General features: G+C 38.7%; 1 pseudogene; it reads right to left on the bottom strand.

Moving 5' to 3' along the window:
* Positions 1-7,301: 7,301 nt before the first annotated feature.
* Positions 7,302-8,839, bottom strand: LOC114936038 (cytochrome P450 9e2 pseudogene; annotated as a pseudogene).
* Between the last annotated feature and the right edge of the window lie 4,863 nt (positions 8,840-13,702).

Raw genomic sequence — 13,702 nt, 5'->3', positions numbered from 1 at the left:
ATTCGGTTTTGAGCAAACACAGATGTGATTTTGGACATAACTTTGATTGGAAATCACCGACCATTTTACATAACGTGTTACGTCTCGTGGGGTCGCGGCTGCGAAAATTTGAATGCAGAGCTCGGCTTTTTCCACGAGACACGATCGCTATTACAGGTACGCGAATCTATGCGATTCTCCCCGGGGATACCCGCGATCTGAGGTTATTCGCGCTGGAACTGAGGTGATCGGATTGATAATGCGTCATTCGCTCGTAGATTTTCGGTGAATTCGGCAGTTATCGAGAAGTCAGTAGTCGTCGGCAAAACCGTCGGTAATTGTTCAGTAAAACACTGGTAAGGTGCCAGTAAGGTGTCGATAACCCGTTGGTAAAAGAACGTTCGTCGGTATATGGTTGGTAATGTCGGTAAAAGAACGTATGTCGGTATATTGTCGATAACGTCGGTAAAAGAACGTATGTCGGTATATCGTCGGTAATGTTGGTAAAAGAACGTATGTCGGTATATTGTCGGTAACGTCGGTAAATCGAAAGTGTTCTCAATTGATTATTGTTTAAATGACTACTTTGTTGTACGGATTTACGAAGTTATTTCTTGAGACACAAAGATTTTAAGAGATTGAACTATTTGCGTTTTTCCGTGTTAGAATTCCGAGGGTGGCACCGCATGTGGTGGTCGACCCTAGTTTTATAGCCCGACCTTTTTTTTATAGCTTCCGCAGTGACGATGGAAAAGAGGAAAAATGCGTCGGAGATTTTTCTAGAATGTTCTCTTCCACGTGGTAGAAGCGTCTCTGAATTTGCTAACACGCGCGATTCCTTAGGTTAACGTGAATTTCACTTACCTTTAGTAGCACTTTCTTGATCGTGTCGGCTCGTACTTGGAGGTAGTGCGTGCGGCGAGGGTCGTTCACTGGGATGTTTGGCGGCGGCAGGCGTCGTGGTTGGAACGTTATTGGTATGCACTTCCACTGTAGGAGTTCGTCGTTGTTATTATTTTTAATGTTGAAAATGTTCTCGTATTCAGGATCGGCCTGATATTCCACTCCGAGGAATTGAGAATATTTCTCGGTCGCTGATTCGCGATAAAGTCGGTTTAGTTTTCGTAATTGATTCTTCCTTCCTGCGCGTCGCGTCTTAGGCATATTGAATTTGATGCATCCTCTGAATGATTACTCAAATAAGGAGGGTTGATATGCGGCGGACCTCACTATCAATTCCTTATTTTGGCAAATGCTGAGAATGTTAATTCTGACTGTGATGAACGGTGGTCCGCTCCAAACACAGTTTGAATTATTCTGAATTCAAACGCCGTATGACAAATTTAAACGCTATCGTATTTTATCACGGGAGTGGAAGTTTTGAAGAATACTGAACACTAGTTTTCACACATGAATACACTGATTTATTCGTATAGTAGTACAAAATTCGAGACTAAAACTTAGAATTAGAATTTAGATTTAGACTTAGAATTTAGAGTTAGAATATTATACTTAGAGTTAGAATTTTAGAATTAGAGTTAGGATTTAGAATTTGGACTTAGAGTTAGAATTTAGGAGTGCGACTATACTGTTCGGTGTCGCGCAGAGAACTGCCGAAATTCGGGACTGCTCTGAGGTCCTTCGTTTCGGCGGCTCGGGCCTGCGGCGGCCTGGAGAGGGGGAACTCTCCGGAGTAGGGGCTCTCACCGTGGTGGGAGATCCTTAGGCGCTACGAAGCGCCACGCTTAGTTTCTAGGCGGAGTTAAGCGTCATGGCCGGCTTTGGCGCGCTTTTAAAATAGCGTTTAAGGAACTTGGAGTAAACGAAAAAATTTATACGGCCGGACGTGACAAACGAGAAACATGTAAGAAAGAGAGAGATTGCTAAAATGTTCTTCATAAAGAAGCATGACAATACGGTTAATTTACAGAAAGACACCGAGAATTTGACAAACATTTACGACAAAATAATAAAGATTGTTCAGTGGCGCGTTTCAAATTTAGTCGTTGACGAAACATCATAACGATGGGACGTGTTCCTCTTTTAACTTTTAACTTTCAACATCATAACAATGGGACGTGTTCCTCTTTTAACTTTTAACTTTCGATTTTAAATAACACCAGTGTGATGTTACGTTAATCTCAGTTTAATTGATGGGTATGTTTATAAAATTTATATTTATTTTATTAATTTAACACTTAAATGAGTTTTCGTATGTTAAAAACTATTGTGTAATATTATGTTGTAGAAATTTCACTTGAAAAGGACCACAACCAAATGGTCGAAACGTCGTGAAATAATTAAATAAAATTTGCTAGTTACGTCGAAGTCAAGTTTTTTTAAGCTTATTTTCACCACTAGCGACCAATATTAATTTTGATTAATATTAATTTTAATTGATCGTTAATTAGAATTATTTTAAATATAATTTAATTTTAATATATATATACATATATATATATATATATATATACTTACCGATCGCATATATATCTTTTACATTTCTTTTTGCTCAGTGAGCTGACAAGGCGAGACAGATTCTTTATGCACGCAAAATGCCCCACTCCATGTTCGTCCTCCGCGTACAGCAGATTGACATGTCTGTCCTTCTTTTTTCCCGAAAGACGTAGCGGGACGATGTTCTCGTTTTCGATGATGTACACGTTTACGGAGATGTCGTTTGCAAGTTCGAATTTTTTAATTTGATTCACAGTCACTGAAAACTCAATGTTTTGGAGATTCAGCACTGTGGTGTAATGCGAATAGGAGGATTCTCGTTCCATATGTCTTTCAGCGGGGTACAGAGCGGCCACCACCGACCATGCGAAACACGCATTGTCCGCTGATCGCACATTAACAACCGCTCTTTTTGCTATAATTTTGTGCGATAATTTGACGTGGCATCCCGCACGCATAGGATTGTACTTATTTACATTCACAGTCAAATCTATTATCCGCGACAATGGCCAGCCGCTATTGCGTTCCTGGAACTCTTCTAGCGATGCTAGCGTGGGCTCGATTACGCGGCGCTCGTACCACTCGCGTACATCGGGCGTGCGAAAGAGTTCACAGTTTCTCGTGTTAATACTTTTATTGGCGCGCTTGTCACCGGACACAAATTCGCCGTTGAAAACAGTGTTCACTTTTACACTGGCATGTCTCTGCAACACATTCTCCACGTTCTCGACTACAATGTCTGTGGCATTTTCCAAAAATTGACGCGGTTCGATATAGTCTGCGTTAATTACCGCACCGGTCAGTATACGGCTATCGAACGCTGTATCGATCTCGCGCCAAACGAGTCTTTGCACGTTATTGCCACCGCCACTAAATCCGCCGCCACTAGGTATGGATTCACCGACCGTCTCTGCAAGCGCACCTTTGCACCCTCGAGTCGCGCTATTCTCGCCACTAAAGATTGCCTATGTCCAATCGACAGTCGCGGACGCTTGGCACGGCTGCGTTCTTCCAGATCTTCGATAAATTCTTCGCATTTTTGCATCCATCCGAAATATTCGCCCAAGGTAGCGACTTGGCGGGAAAGCTCCAACAGGTCGCGCTCAACGTTTTCCATTTTGCAAAAATTCACTTATACTGCACAGAAATAACTACTTTGATTGTACACTAAACTTTTTTTTCTTGCACCCCGAATGAAGAGAGCGTGCGCTCGCCAGTGGTACTATGGCCCGGCAGCGGCATCGGTCTTCATTATATATCCCGATCAACCCTTTGTTCGTCAACGTACGAACGAGAAAAATTTAGATGACGTAGATTTTTTGCGCTTGTTTTGTTTATAAATTTCTGCAGCAGCTGGTTATCGGCGCTGGTATTTCTTCCTAAGATAAACAATAAAGAACCGCCGCTTATTGGGGGAGGTACCACGAGGGTGAAATGCAATCCCTCGCGAAAACATGTCGCAAGCTGCGAGGTTGCAGGCAGCAACTTGTTCGCCCCCGCTGATATTTCTTAGAAATATAAATATCAACCCGCTTGATTGTCGGCAGCCCTTTTGTTCTTAATAATTCTTAGAATTTGATTACCCTGAACCTTATCTTATCTTCAGAGAAAGTTTAGATGACGAAACACAACCCCCTTAGTAATAGATATCTGAATGTCGGCGCTCAGCCTGAATCGGCGGCAGCCATTCGCAGAATTTTTACCTTATCATGGGTAATAGATATCGCTGTAATAAATATCTAATTGTCGGCGCTCGATCCAAGCCTGGATTCAGCGGCAGCCATTAATAATTCTTAGAATTTGATTACCTAGAATTTTTTACCTTATTATGGGTAATAGATATTGCTGGAATGTTTATCTTATCTTGTTTGTAATAGATATCGCTGGAATGTTTATCTTATCTTGTTTGTAATAGATATCGCTGGAATGTTTATCTTATCTTGTTTGTAATAGATATCGCTGGAATGTTTATCTTATCTTGTAATAGATATCGCTGGAATGTTTATCTTTTGTTTATAAACATATTATGTAACATGAGCCTCTTATCAGGTAACCTGAGCTGATAAGATAAGCTTATCTGCTGATAAGACCCCCTCCTCTGCGTGACGTCACCCCTCTCGCCCCCGAAAACCCCCCCGCCCCTCACCCCCCTCATTGCCCCTGGTCCAGAACCCGCCTAGTATTACTACTTTCAAGAATAAAAATTGTTGAGAGAAACGCGAGATCCGGCACTGGCGACGTCGAAATATCTCGAGGTGGATAGGAAAGTGATCTGAGGAGAATTTTGTCGTGTTAATCGATTTATTCTGATCGAACGCTGAGAGACGACTGAATTCGTCGGCGAACGGCAGTTCGTGAATTTTGACAAACAAGTATAAAGAGGGGGAACAGTTTCGACAGATTTATAATATCTAGAGTACAGAAATATAAAGGAGAAAATACATATAAATATATAGAGGACATAGGTGTCCTTTGTAATGTGAACACGAAAACAACAAAAAAAGCGCGCAAATAAGTACGCGGAGAACGGTATCTATAGAAATTAGCGCGATAACATTTACCGAGAATATTTGCTTAAAATTCGACTTTTCATAACGGCCGTTCTCGAGAGATTTAGGAAGATTGATATTTTCTTAAACTCAATGACGAATATTATTAAATTCGACGATACAGATTTCAAAATGCAATATTAAATTAAATCGGATCTAATTGTACTTATAATGATTTGTCCGAACAAAATTATGCACACAATAGAAATTCGATGAAACAAAATTATGTACATAATTAAAATTATGTACATAATTAAAATTGTGTACATAATTTTAATTCGCCATATTTCGATTATATATATATATATATATATATATATATATTTAATATGTTGAATTCGTGTGTGTGTGTGTGTGTGTATGTGTGTGTGTGTATTATGTATATAATTTAATTTGCTAAATTTATATCATGTATTTAATTTTAATAAAATTTTAATTTGTCGAATTTTAATTCTTGAATTTCTATTATGCACATAATTTTAATTCGCCGTATTTCTATTATGTAAATAACTGAAATTATACTTAATAGAAATTCGACAAGTAAAAATTATAGAAATTTGGAAATTTAAGTTATGTACATAATGGAAATTCAAGAATTAAAATTATGTACATAACTTGAATTCTCAAATTTGGGAATTCAAGTTATGTACATAATTTTAATTCTTGAATTTCCATTATGTACATAGCTTGAATTATGTATATGTAATTAGACTTGAATTATGTATATGTAATTAGAATTATGTATATGTATAATAGAAATTCGGGAATTAGAGTTATGTATATAATTGAAATTCGGCTAATTAAAATTTGTACACGCGGAGCAAAAATTTGTTCGGCGCGCGCAAAGCGCTAAATCTAGTGTATTCAAAATCGCGCTTTTAGCTTGATCGCATACTATCTGATATTGTTTCTATAAGATCACGTGCTTCCAAAATTTACATTCATTTGTTGCTTAATCATTACACATAAACATGAAGTTGATATAATTTATTTGAGATATTGTATGCTCTATGAATTTAAAAAGATTAAAAATGCAACTGCGGCTACGAAAGATATGTGCAATACATTAGGAGAGAATGTTGTAAACGTCAGTTAAAAAGTTATGGTTCTGAAAATTTTGAATTAAAAATTTGAATGTCGAAGATGAGATCCGGATTTTAATTAGCGGCTTTTTGAATTTCAATGACAATGTTCAAAAGGCTCTATTTCATGAAGATCCCTTTTGGAATTGATAAGCTGCTCATTAAATGGTAATATGTTATAAATAATAATGGCCAATATATTTGAATTTAAATAAATTCTTTTTTAAATAGGAGTTGTAGAAATTAATCGACCAAACTAGCGAGTAAATAATTTATTCAGCTTCACGACGTTTCGACTATGTGATTGCGATTCTTATCAAGTAAAACACTAAAATATTTTTGTTACATAAATAGTCATTAACGTACAGAAATTCACAAATAAACATATCAATATAAACTGGAAACCATACTTACAATGAATTAAATTAAAGTTAACACATTATTATACAAATTGAGTCAGTAACATTTCTTGAAATTATATAAGGCAATCAATAGAACAAAGCGAAACATTAAACATCATAACCCGTCGAAGGATCGTTAGATTCTAATATGTTTTTAAAAAAGAATATTTACACGACTTCAATTATTTTGTTATAAACCTCGTTAAGATTCTCCGTATCCTTCTGTGAGTTTATGTTGTTGTTAAGTTTTTTAATATAAAACATTTCGGCTAACTCTCTCTCTTCCTTAAGTGTTTTTCCGTATGTAAAATGTTAAATTTATTCCAATCGAAATCATGTTCAAATAACTATTTATGTAATAAAAATATTTTAGTATTTTACTTGATAAGGATCACAATTACATGGTCGAAACGTCGTGAAGCTGAATAAATTATTTACTCGCTAGTTTGGTCGATTAATTTCTACAACTCCTATTTAAATACTAGTGACTGATATTAATAATTTTGGGAATTTATTCTTTTTTATATATAAAAGTATGTTAATTTTAATTTTACTCAAAAATACCATAGAATAACTTATCCAATGACCTAATATTTTAAGATTGCCACTGCATATTTGTTGTGAAAAATTAATGAAACAAATAAAGAATATAATTTTTTTCTAATATCACAATAAATACTGACGAACAAAATATCAGAAAGAATTTTCTAATATAATATTAAAAATAAATACTAAAAAATTAATTTTATTAAAATTAAATTTATTCAAAAATTATTCAATTTTTACAATTTAAGATATTGTTAAAAATACAATAATAAAATTTTCTTACAGTGTTAATGTTTCCCATCGATAGCAATAGTATGATGAATAATTTTTCTTGGTGACACATTCAGCCAAAAACCACCTTCGGGTTGCATATTGAAACTGCCCTTAGCGATCTTGAGCGATAACGGTGTTTTTTCGCAAGTTTTCAAATCGCAACGTGCGAATAAATGAAACAGCAAAACTTTTGTTTCCATTAAAGCGAATCGATTACCAATGCACATCTTAGGACCCATCCCGAAGGGAAGATAAACTCCTGAGTTGAGAATCTTTTTTTTTTCGCTCATCAAGAAATCGTTCGAATTGAACTTTTCAGGCTCGTTAAAGTGTCGTGGATCATGATGAACACCGTAAACTGGTATCCACATAGCTTCTCCTTTTTTATAATAAAAAATTTCATTCTTGGTAACGTCGGAGGCAACTCAAATTCCTTCACACATACTCTGTCCATTATTGCAGTGGATATATTCTGAAAGCCTCGTTAATTATTGCATCCAAGTATTCTATGTTATTATTAATCATTTCGTATGGTGCTTGTCCATTTGATTCTTCCAAGACCTGATCAATTTTGTTTGAAGCTTTTTTTGTATTTCCTGATTCACCGCGATTTCGTGAGCGGCAAAATACATTAACGTCGAAGTGCTATCAAAGCCGCCAAAGAAAAAATGAATGCTTGAGATACCATATCTTCAACAGACAGTTCTTTGCTTTCTTTATCTCTGGATTCCATCATCAGTTGCAACATGTCCGGACGAACGATACTGTTCGCGTCTCTAGTTTTTATGGCGCTTTCTATGAGATTTCGAAAAAAAACTGCTATCTGTTCACGAATTAGTCTTAATTTAAGAATTTTTGCCAGCCAAGGAAAGTTTTTATATACATATATTTTTAGAAAGGCAATACCTTTCAAATTAGTTGCCTCCCTACCATAAACGTAAAATTCGTTTTTCGGATTTCTCATAGAATCAAAACTGACACCAAAGGCGCAAGTAGCTATAACGTTATTTGTGTATCTCGTAAAAACGTTTTTTATATTCATTATCCTTTTTTTTGTTGGCATTTGTATCAAATAGTTGCTAAATTTAACAGCGTAATCCGACATCAGTTTAAACATACTTTTCATCTTGCTGGACGTGAAAGCTGGACTCAATAAAGACCGTATTTGCCACCATCTTTCTCCTTTGAGAGCAAAAAGATTTTTGGCAAATAAGGATTCTTGGTGTTCCTCGATTATGGTGCGATGGTCCGGGAATAAGTCGAAATTTTTCAACGTAATAGATTTAATAAGATCGGGATCACGGAGTACTGTAACTGGCCCGAACAAATCAAACATGCGGACGTACTTAGCCTCAGGATGTAAATTGTAAATTTTCTTGATTAAATCGACAAACGATTTAGGATCGAAGATCAATAGTGCCATATTTCCGAACATGGGCAATGATGTTTTGTACGGTATATTATATTTTTTGAAAGAATTCAAATTCTTCAAGAAATAAAAATAGAGGCCTAGAGCGCCCGTTATCACCGTCAAAACGATTATATATATCATCATATTGTAAGCGTGCAATTATTATTTTCAAGATGTATTATACGTGTCGCGCTATCATGTTATTGCCGAATGCGCCTTGTCGTTTCGTCCTCGTATTCGATTATTTATATTTATGTTACTGTGTGCGACAATAAGAGACTTAATCAGTTTAGAAAACAACAGACGCGACCGTTCGAAAGACAAACCAGAGCACAGTTTAGTTGTCGCTTAGCGATTGGCCCAAGCCTGACAAGAAGGGATAAAATTAGGAGCGATATAAGTATCGGCGATTTTCGGTATCGCGGCTCTCTCACGATCAGGCAGAAAATCACTGATATCGAGACGACAAGAAGAGATACAATAATTTCGGACTTAGACGATACGCATTGACGGCAACGGAATTCAAATTCCTCGAAATCGGCATCAGAGTGGATCCGCCGAGTTACGTGGAGATCGCCATAGGAGATCATCGGGGAAAACAGCTATTACTATCTCTCGAAACGTGGAAAGGACTCTACGAGCAACGCCACGCTATTCACAATTACCTGAACAATGACTCCTCCTCCAACAACGATGTGTATAATTGCATAAGTGTCGGGCCGCTAACAGTGCGTTTTCACAAGATAAACGGCACCAAGCTCATAAGTCTCGAATCAGCGGACGTGCGCATGATGATGGTCGAATCGACGTTACATCGTATGTTCGAGCTCGATTCATGTATCGAAATAATGTTCGATCGTTTGACGAGGCTCGTCGCAACGGTTGATATCAAATATACTCAATTCTACAATATTGCATCCACTGTAACGAATGCGAGAGAATTGTCGAATGCGATACGCGCTAGCAATGTCTTCAACATGCACCAACTTGTCGATTGCGAGCTGGTGGCTTTAGTTTTTAATATGTAATAAAACTATATAATTATGTATTAAATATAAGATGAATAAATACTTATATGTATATATCATGGTGTACTTTATTTGCGCGCCACCCGTTACATACTTTGCGAGATATAATTATTGTGTCAAGGACAATGCATTCAGCGAGAAAAAAAATCGATATTTTTATCTTACGAGATAAGACCATCCATGCTGCGGCAGAATCGATAATTTTATCTTACGAGAGAGAGAGAGAGAGATCCAAGCCTGGATTCAGCACGCATTCGAGAGAGATGCGGAAGTGAGAGAGAAGACGCATGCATTCGAGAGAGAAGACGCAGCACGCATTCGAGAGAGATGCGGAAGTGAGACAGAAGACGCACGCATTCGAGAGAGAGAGAGATCCAAGCCTGGATTCAGCGCGCGGCGGTATACGAGCTCTCCCGTCGGAGCGAGAGAGAGAGAGGTAGCGCGCGGCGGTGAGAGAGTCGGCGGCTCGGGCCTGCGGCGAGAGAGATCCAAGCCTGGATGTGGCGGCTCGGGCCTGCGGCGAGAGAGATCCAAGCCTGGATGTGGCAGCTCGGGCCTGCGGCGAGAGATGCAGCGGCGAGAGAGGCGACGGCGAGAGATGCGGCGGCGAGAGATGCAGCGGCGAGAGAGGCGACGGCGAGAGATGCGGCGGCGAGAGAGGCGACGGTGAACGAGAGATGCGACGGTGAACGAGAGAGATCCAAGCCTGGATTTTGCGAGAGAGAGATGTTGCGGCGAGGGATGCGACGGCGAGAGATGTGAAGGAGAGGAGGAAAAACATTTTTTTTTTATTCATTACTTTTTTATTCATATTTTTTTTACATTAGTTTTTACATTAGTTTTTTACATATTTTTTTCTATAAGGAAAGAAGAAGGGAAACATTTTTTTAAATTAATAAACATTTTATTATATAAATATTTTTTTTATTTAATATATTACCGCCGGCATTAGCATTACCCGAGGTGTACCGCGTGGAGGTTGCCGGTCGGATTTACACCTCATATGTCAGAGTATGTGCATGTGTGTATGCGTGTGTGTACTTGTACATGTGTTGCAGTAGAGATGAGGACCCCGCGGTTCGTCACTTCCGCGGTATTTAATGACTCCAAACCCTCTCTACTGTGCGTGTAAATAAAAAATAAAAAATAATATATGTAAAATAAAAAAATATAAAAATATAAAAATAAAAAATTAAAAAATATAAAAATATAAAAATATAAAAAATATAAAAAATATAAAATATAAAAATATAAAAAATATACGGTGACGGCGAGTGAGCAGCGAGAGAGAGAGAGATGTGGCGGCTCGAGGTAGTGGCATCTACACATAGAAATATAATAACAATAATTTAATATTTTATAGATTTTTTTTTGGTATTTTAATATACTTACAGCCCTGACGGGACAGTGAGAGAGAGAGGGGGGGTCGCATCACCCATCGCTGTCATCGGACTCGACATCTGTGCATAGAAATATAATAATTTAATATTTTATATATTTTTTGACATATTATATATATATTTTTGACATATTATATATACTCACGTCCTTGACATGTGGGACAAGCGTTGGCCAGGTAGAATATGTATAATCTTTCCCGGCAATCCTCGCAACGCAGTTCGGGTACATTTATGTACCGCGATGTTGTGTGTCCCTCGATGGTCGTGATCGAGATGAATCTGCCCCTGTTTCTCATGAAACGGCATACAGATCCTAATCGACCCCCATGGTACGGCGAACGCCATGACATACGACGCCACAGTGCATACCCTCGCTGTCTCGTCGAGGGATGCAATGGCGCGTATGCCATACATCCGGGACCTCACCGACTCCCGGACAGCGTTGTCACTATCGTACCCGTCGTCATTGTCATCTTCATCTTCATCGTCATCGTCATCGTCATCGTCATCGTCATCGTCATCGTCATCATCATCGTCATTGTCATCGCCGTCTTCTTTTTCAATGGGTACGATATCAATGTCCATCTCCTCAATGTCGTCCAGGACGTTGTTCACCTCCCTGTCGTACACAGGGTCGTACATCGCACCATCACTGTCACTGTCGTCGTCGGAGATGGTTATGATCTCCATCTCGTCATCCGGGACGACGACCACCTCCATCTTGTCATCAGGGATGACCACCACCTTCATCTCATTGTCGCTCTTACGCGCTGCGTTCTCCATTTTTTATCACAAAAAACTATTTACTCGCTCACTACTATGCTCGCAAATGTCACCGTACTATGACCCGGCAGTGGCATCGGTCCTCAATATATAGTTCAGCCCTTTGTGCTTCACATGCGATCGAACTTATCTCAGAAAGAAAGATGATCGGTCGTAAAAGAGCAGCCGCTGCAGCAGTTGATTATTGTTTTGTTTACACCTCGTGAAAATATGTCTTGACACATTTACTACAATCCTCTCTTTCACGCGTGATAAAACTTATCTCATAAACACTGCTATACTCTTCGCATATATTGTACACCTATTTTATCACAGAAAAGATAAATAGGCTGCCGACAAGAAATCTGGCGATGATGACGATGACGACGATGGCGGTTCTCTCCTATCTGACTCCTCTATTTCTTGGTCCGAATCATAATCAGATGATTGTGTTTTGCATGATACCGATGGTGAAGGCATATCCATGTCGGCAAAATAAAGGTTGTCCACAGTAAAATATTCTGTGCAATTTTTGTAGCGACGCTGATAACATGCGACTCGCTTGTGTCGTTTAGACGATCTGGTGCATTTAGATAAATCACCAGCCACTCTTACAATGTCTTCATGCGTTTCCAGGAACTGGGCTACACGTCTTGTATGCGGTTTTCGCACACCAAGTTCGCGATTTCGTACATATTGTACAATTGAAGTCGCCGCTTCACGTTTATTACAAAACGGGTTATCTTTTTTTTCATTGTGACAGCATACCTCGAGATGTCTATACCATCTCTCGGCAGTCTTATAACACCCCTTCTCATGACACTGCATGATTTTGCGGTGCGCTCTCCATTTTTGTAAAAAATTCACTTTTTCACACTTATTACAAAAAAACTTCTTTGCACACTAAACTTTTTTCTCACAGCTATTTTTTTCCTTGAGGAAAGCATGCGCTCGCCAGTGGTACTATGGCCCGGCAGCGGCATCGGTCCTCATTATATATCCCCGATCAACCCTTTGTTCGTCAACGTACGAACGAGAAAAATTTAGATGACGTAAATTTTCGGCGCTTGTTTTGTTTATAAATTCCTGCAGCCGCTGGTTATCGGCGCTGGTATTTCTTCCTAAGATAAACAATAAAGAACCGCCGCTTATTGGGGAGGTACCGCGAGGGTGATATACAATCCCATGCAAAAACATGTCGCAGACCGCAAGCGGTGAGATTGCAGGCAGCGAGGTCGCAAGCGGCGAGGTTGCAGGCAGCAACTTGTTCGCCCTGAAACTTTACCCGCTGATATTTCTTAGAAATATATGTATAGATCATGTATCAACCCCCTTGATTGTCGGCGTATGCCAAGCGGTGGCCCTTCTTAAAATTTGATTATCTTAGATTTTCAGAGAACTGATTGTTGGCGCTCGGATCCAAGCGGCTCTTCTTAGAATTTAATTATATTTCTTAGAAATATACAGATAACGTATGGGGGAAGAAACGCAACCCCCTTGATTGTCGGCGTATGCCAAGCGGTGGCCCTTCTTAGAATTTGATTATATTTCTTAGAAATATACAGATAACGTATAAGGAGAAGAAACGCAACCCCCGCCCCTCCCCCCTGATTGTCGGCGCTCGAAATGCGGCAACCATTCGCAGAATTTTTATCTTATCTTCGGAGAAAATTTATGAAAATTTTGATACCGCTCAAAGACGCCGCTTATCTTTGATACCTTACAAAGACGCCGCTTATCTTGGATTCGAAAACTTAGCTTATCTTATCTTGGATTTTCGGAGAAAATTTATGAAAACTTTGATACCGCTCAAA

This window comes from Nylanderia fulva, unplaced genomic scaffold (assembly GCF_048542155.1).
Source record: "Nylanderia fulva isolate GAGA-0341 unplaced genomic scaffold, ASM4854215v1 Scaffold372, whole genome shotgun sequence".
NCBI classification, from domain to species: Eukaryota; Metazoa; Arthropoda; class Insecta; order Hymenoptera; family Formicidae; genus Nylanderia; species Nylanderia fulva.
The sequence above is the reverse complement of the archived record's forward strand: the minus strand, read 5'-3'. Positions and strand labels throughout refer to the sequence as shown.